Here is a 7,931-nt window from a genome sequence, read left to right as displayed (position 1 = left end):
TTTTATGTTGTTGGTTAGCAGCATTCTTTTGAGATTATCAGATATTGTGCTATGGATTCAGTTTATTATGTTATGAGATTACTTAGACTCTACATTTCATGTATGTATGATGATTATTTTTAGTGTTCACAATTATTGATGATGATTATTACATTGCTTTCAATTATTAATAATGATTAGTAAGATGATTTATTATCATATGTGCTTTCTTATGGATACTTACCCCATACTTGCATGTGTATGGTGTGCGTGTTTGCCTTGCATGTTTGCTTTTGTATGACATGTCTGATGTGGTTAAGGAAGGGAGTCGTAGTCACCTACTAGTCAGGATCTACATGATGCACCACTTTCCTACCATTGTCTGTTTAGTTTAGTATATATTGTGTTTGTACATGCATGGTTTTTATGTAGGTTGTAGGTACTGGGTATCGACTTCCCTAAATTCCCAGGATGAGCGTACCCTATCACATTATCTCAATGATAAGAGAGGGGAGATAAATTCTCAAGTCCAAATCCCAACCCTTTGAGCCATTTGTCCTAATTGGAAAATTAGGAAAAGTATCTGAGTTGAATACCCACCGAATGTGTCGGATGACATATTTCATGATTTTTAACCCTTTAGATTTATTTTGTATGATTTGTTCTATGATGGGTTTTCATATTTTATCTTGGAGGTCTATGGTGAATTTTCCATTAATTAAGTCTTAATAAATAGATTTAATTAATAAATTATTTATTTGAGAACATTAATAAAATATCATGATCTTTGATATTTTGATTGTAATTAATTAAATGTGAATTATTGGGAAAAAAGAATTAAATAAAAGAAAACTAGAAATTAAAATTAATAATAATTATAAAATAATAATAAAGTAATAAATAAAATAATAATAATAATAGTTATGAAAATTAAAATGAAAGTTATAAAATTTAAATAGAGATTATTTAAAAAGTAAATTGGAGTTATAAGCTTGCATGGGAACTAACATGTGTCAACAACACGGGAGTTAATGCATCAATTAAGCACAAGGTGTCTACAACTCTATGACTCATCAAAAAGGTTGGAAAAGACCCATGCTTAGTTGGTGACACCTTTCAGCAGTTTCAAGAAGCAATCCAAAGGTTTCTTGAGAGCTCTTTATATTTAGGCATTCATAGAAGCTTAGGGAGCGGGTGGAGAGCAATTGGAGCATTGGAAGACTCAAGAACTCTGAAGAAGGGAGCTTGCTCTGCGAGTTTTCTGAGGAAGAGCGAATTAGCATCATAATCTGGGTAGATTATTGTGATTTTTCTTATGCTATTTTTGCATCATGCATTCTTGTCTTCTTCGTGTCTTCCATATGTCTTATGAGGAATTTCATATTTTTATTGTATGCATTTTCAATTTGGGCAATTAAATTTATTTGAGAATTTTATATGCATGGATTTAAAAAAAAGAGAAAACGGGTTTGGGTTCGAATCAGAATCAAATTGAAATAGATTTGAAAATGGTTTCAAGATTTATGGCCAAATCCATTAGTGAAATTATTGGATAAATTTAGAGAACAATTACCTTTTAAGAAGAAATTTTTAATTGTCCTGTCGCTGCCCCTTGGATAGACCCAAACTCAGTTATTCATAACTTTTTATCAGGATTGAATTTATTCGATCGCTCTAGTAAGAATTGGTGAAACTTGGCCTTCTCCAACATATTTAAATTTCAGCCTGATCCAACAGTTCATTAGGGAGATATGGCCATCGTACTGGGACTATTTTATTCAAGGATAGATATTTCTCCATTTCCCATAACCAAGAGTTCTTTATGCTTAACTTCACAAAAATAATATATATCAAAGCATGGAATGAATTAAAGATATTATTGAAATATTCCCTTATTAGAATCTTATTAATATGCATTAGTTTTATATGGTTTATTATCTAATCTAATTAAATCAAATTTAATTAAGTTTAGTTAATAGTAGAAGAAGTGTAATTAATTATTAGTCAATCTAAGTAAATGGATGAGAGAAAATTAAAAGAAAAGAGATTTTAATATAGTTTATATAGTGGACTTTTTATAATGTATATTTAATACTATTTAATATATATTAAACAATTTTAGAGTTGTTTAATGAAGATGATAATGTTAAGAATTTGGAGATTATTCATGTTAAAATCTACAATGAGTCTTATTGGTTTGTGATAGGGATCTCTTTCAAACAACGTTTATATAGACAAAATATTATTAGAACAATTAGAAAATGGAGTCTAATGGTTGATTTTAATATTGATTAAATAATTGTAAGATGATAATTTATATTATGTTGATTTAAATTTAGAAACTCTGAATGATATTGGATTAAGACTGAATTATTATGTTATTGGTTAATATGTTTGAATACCTTAATGGAGTTAAGAGTTAGTCAAACATTAATTAATGAGTTTATGGAAGGATTCTATAGATCGAGTATGTATAGTTTGAGGAGTTTATTATTTATTAATGTTTGTAAGGACTAGCAAACTATTAATAAATAATGGTTTAAATAGATATCAACAAATTTGATTAGAGTTAATCTAGTGGAGATTATTTATTGATTGAAGTTTGGTAAAAGATAATAATTTTTGGAGTTGGATTATAATTGATTTTTAATCAATTGATATTCATTGAGTTGATGTTATAACTATGAATTAAGTTGTGCGATAGAGTCTTATTTGAAAAGATTAATGATAATACAAATTTGTTAAGGGAATGTTGGTATTCTTTGAAAGATGACGAATATGGTCATTTAAGATTTTCAATAATTATTATTGAATTATTAATTTGATCTTTTGAGTATTGAATTATAGTTGACTTTTATCATACATAATTATAGTCAGTTATTAGTAAACTGATATTCATTGGGTTGATGGTTTGGTTGTGAAATTATTAATTAAATCAATTAACTAAAGTTAATTGGACTTAATGAATAATTATGTTATGTAATAAAGATTTAATTGATATAATTCTTTTAATAAGATTGTATAAATATTGATATCAAGTTGATAGGTCTTATTCTTATGACTTGAATGATGACCTTAGATATTTAATTGTGAAGACTTAGTAATATTTAATTGAGGACTATTAGAATATGGACCTATGTTAATTGATTGATGTAATTGATCATTTTAATAAAGTTATAATCTCTTATTGAAAGAATGATAATTGGTCCTCTTATAATATAATGAATAATGATCCTAAAAAAGTTGAAAAGTTAATCAATTAGAATATGGATCATGGTTAAATATAAATGACAATTTAATTAAGGTCAATGATGATCAGTTTAGTGAATATTTATCCTTAAGTTATTCTTAGAATATAATTCTTAATAATGGAAGGGTAATGCTATCGAGAAATAATTGGGTTGACTTGTAGGTCAAATGATGAAACTTAAAACACTTGAAGTATACTTGCAAATAGAAAATTGGAAACCCCTGCACATTATTCAACTATGTGAATTTAGTAAACCAAAACATGTGTTTGCATCGTGTATTCTATATGCTTCTTGTTTTGAGTTTTGGGTTGACTAGTGTTGACCAGTCCTAGGTTGTTACTAGAGGCTTGGGGGTTATGAGATATGATGGCATGTTGATCTTATTTGGTCTTGATCTTTATAAGCCCAACCATGGTTATGTGATCATATGATCTATGAAATGTTTATATTTACTGTATGTTATTGTTCATCAGTCTTCATGTGTGAAGCTGAGATGTATGTGTATGAGACACTTGAGCTAACCATTTTTGAGTCATCGATCAGTTATCCTTGGATTATTTTCTAGTCACCATGATGGGACTAAAATATGGATTTATTTCTTGATGATGTCATGTTGTGACATGTTTGACTCAACCATTTTGGAGTCTTCGATTAGTATGATTTTGAGATATTCTTGGTTGCTTGTTGAGAACCATTTATCTTGAGATATATTTTGGTTATTGAGAACCGATTGATACTTATGATTATCAGTGATGCCTTTAGTTGCCAATAGAGAACTCTTGTGGTCATGATTTCTATGGATGCTTTTTCAGATGCTCATGGAGATTTGTTGATTCTTATCTTGGAGATTTGATGATTCTTATTATGGATATTTGATTCTTTTATGCATATTTGATGATTTTATTATGGATTATTTTTTATGATTTTGAGATTTATGATTCCATGAGCTTAGGGTAGGTAATCTACTTGTAGTGTCGGGAAGTGGCTTGCAATGGGGGCCGGGGCCCTAAGTGGCTGCCAAGGTAACTCATTGTAAGTTTGGTTAAAAAGTGATAACATTTACACACTAAATGGAGATTAAATGAACTTAAAAAGATAATTTTTTTGATGTTCTTGCCCATGCCTTGAGTGCTTGTACAGGCTAGGATGGGAGTAGTGAGAACGCATGGTTTCAACCGTGCATTCTGTAGTATGCCTTGTCAGTATGAGAGGATACTAGTGGCCGCATGAGATTAGTATGGACCCATGGAGTTTAGCTAACTTTCAGGGTAACTTGTACGTGATAAATGTGATGACACTTTTTTCGCTTGCAGAGTAGGTTTCCTACATGTCTTAGTGTGCCTTTGGGAATTAAATGTCGGTTTTGTGTGATGGAACCTTTGAGTTAGTATACTTTTAGGATTCCTGGACTTATATAGATTTGTGTTTTGTGAATTGATATCCTATTTGGGACTTGAGATAATCTCCTCAGCATGGTGGGAGTGGACCACTTAGGTTCCACGCGGTCGGGTGGTAGTGTATTTTCACTCTTATCATTTGAGATCCGTCCAAGACACCATGGCTGGAGTATCCTTGGTTGGAAATTATTCTTCATTATGCTCTTGGAGCATTATGATAGATAATATACCTTATGATGGATGTATTTACTGGTATGTTTCTTATATTGATGATTTTCTTTACTTTGCATATGTTAGTTGATGATTTATTATGCTTTACTTTGCATGTTAGTAGGATGTTTTAGGAGTGACATTCCTACTATGTTAATACCGATGATCTCTTCGATGCTTTGGAATGTTATACATGGAGGGATGGCTAGGATCCATGATGGTCTAATGATGCTATTTACGGTTGGGAGGAACCGTGCACTTATTTATGTTTGTGATATATGGTTATCTTTTGTGATGGATGTTTATATCTTTTGTGATGATGTATGATGTATGATATGTGGTTTCATTTATGTTATTTCATCATGGATTAATATTAGATGATGATGATGTACTTTATTTGCTTGGATGTTTATTCTTTTAAGCTTTTCATACCCTATGATATGTACAGTGGATGATTGAGCTAAACTAAAATATAATTACAAAAGGACACTTGTATATTGTTTAAGTACATTGGATGTATCATTTTTATTTCATAAGGATGGGATGTTAGATGAATAGTTAATTTAGATGTGATACAACATTAAGGGATCTTTAAAGAATGTAGTCTGTTATGTATATATGTTATGTTTATTTTCATTTGAATTGTTGCTATTGCTTTCACAAATGTTATGAATGGTTTTATCTTTCATGTTTAAAAAAAAAATTGTTTGGCAAACTTAGTAAAATTCTTTGAATCCCTTGGTGGGGCATTACACTATAAGAGTAATATATAAAGTGATAAAACCTTGAGGATGATAAAGAAAATAATTACAAGTTTGAATCCATACAATAGTTGTATCATAAACATCTCAATGCAACTCTTTATCAAAAATATTCTTTTTAGTGATAACATTGATAGTAGAAGAAGGATTTGATGGCATAATTTTTCACTCACCCAATTCTTCTAAGATTCTAAAAAAATTAGGAAGAAATGTGTTGAGAATAAGCTAGGTTTTTTGAAAATTTTGTTAGTCCTTTGAGAAAAACCCTAGGCAAGTTTTTTTCTCATTATTTTTAAAGCTCATGCAATATAATTTTGATCCTTAAAAGGATATATGTGTTTTTCCATGCATATTCTCTTATCCTAAGTTTTGAAATAATTCTGCTATTGTATTTCATAAGAGCTTCATATTTGATAGGTTATGACTATGTGAAGCAAAGAAGAGCATATGTTCGCATGCTTATTTTGGCTTAAGGCATTTATACCCATGATTGTGCAAATGATGGAAAATAGTCAATCCAAACTATTTGCATGACATCACAAAGGTTTAGAGAGATGGTCAAAGATAAGCCATGAAGGTGTGCTAAGTTAGTGTTGAGTTAAAAGTTTTCTATTAGTGCATCATCACATATAGTATACCATGGGTTAGAGAAGTGAAGTTGCAAATGCTTGTGATCACGCTAGCACATGGTTTAATTGTAGTCAAGAATTTTAGGCTATGAAGTGGTGAGGGTAGTTAAGTTGAAGGCTATCACATGCTCACATGTAGTTGAAGTAACATCTTAAGTAAGGATGCAAAGCTGAAAAAATAAGATGAAGGTCAAACAAAGCATTGATCGCGCCTTCGCATGTCAAAATCAAAAGGGAACAAGTTGAATTGCAAACATGTGAAAAGGATATGTGTGGTAGTTAAAGATGTTTTCGTAGCCTCGTATAGTTCCAAATGATGTTTATGTTTTAAGCTACAAAGTGGTGATTGATAGTGAAGCACATGTTTGAAAGCTTTCATAAATAGTTAAAAAACTAAGTTACAAAGTTGAGAGGTAAAAGAAATGATAAGATTAGCTAGTTGAGCTCATCGTCACACAATGAAGTTGAATGCCTAGTTTCATAGTTGCAAAGGAGTAATAGACTAAAATCTAAAGCATCACATGGTTGTAAGTATAAAGTGTTTTGAGGGATAGACCATGGAAAAGTTGTGAAGTATTAAAAAGAAGGGCTTTTTGCAAGGTCATATCAATCACACGAGTATAATTAAATGTAGCTACGAAGCTGCAATTGAATGAGAAACAAAGGGTTCACAACATTACAGGCCATGTTGTAGAAAAGAGAGAATATGGTACAAAGTGGCAAAATAATTTATTCACAACTATCACACTTATAAGTTTTAAAGCATAAAATGGCTTTTCACTGGCAAAATCTGAGTTGGATGAAGATGGGATGAGCTCGATGTATGAAAATAAAAAAAGCATAGTTTTTACCTATTTTTCAAAGGTTAATATGTTTTCAAGTGTGCCATCATTAAATGCCAATTAAAGCTATGCTCTCATCACAAAAGTTGATAAAGCCTAGAAAGAAATAGGTTATTACCATTTTCTCAATTGTTTGAATTTTCTAAGCAATTGTAAGGTAATAAGTGATCTCCAAGTGCTTTTTATCAAAATAGAATACAAAATCAGTGAATTTTTTTGTAGAAATGGCCCAAAGAGAAGGCAAATTGATTGCACAAGAAATAATTGAAGCACCAGCTACACCACCAAAAGCTCTCAACATATTTGTAGAAGAATGGATACATATCTTGCCTAGCTCCACAAATGCTCAAAATGCCAATGAACTTACATTCAAAGACCCATATGAAATGTGTAAAGATGCAATTTTCTTTTATAGAAATAGGTATGAATTGTTCTAGTTTTTCTACAAATGTAGAGTAAAAGAAATTCCAATTTGCCACCCTTGGGTAAGAAATTTGGAAAAATTGATAATGTTAGAAGTATTTGTGGATGTGGATTTGGTCAAGATATTAATCAAATGTTATAATCCTATTAATAAGTCATTCCATAGGAAGGATAAAAGTGTTTTTCTAGCACTAGATAAGGATACATTCATAGAGACATTTGATTTGGGTGGACCTATGTCATTCCCCATTGATATTAAAGAATTGAATGAGAATTTCCAAAAACACAAGAGTTTTTATATGGGTAAAAACATGACCAGACACATTCCCAAGGTGAAGAAGGATGTAGGAGAGATTCCAAAGAGAAGAGATATAAAAGAAATCATACCCTTGGATTTATTTTAGAGGTATTTTAATAATACTATGTTTGGGATTGACAA

The sequence above is a fragment of the Cupressus sempervirens genome, chromosome 6 (genome assembly GCF_028749045.1).
Source record: "Cupressus sempervirens isolate cs-2001-9-10 chromosome 6, ASM2874904v1, whole genome shotgun sequence".
Taxonomy (NCBI): Eukaryota; Viridiplantae; Streptophyta; class Pinopsida; order Cupressales; family Cupressaceae; genus Cupressus; species Cupressus sempervirens.
This window is presented reverse-complemented; position numbering follows the sequence as displayed.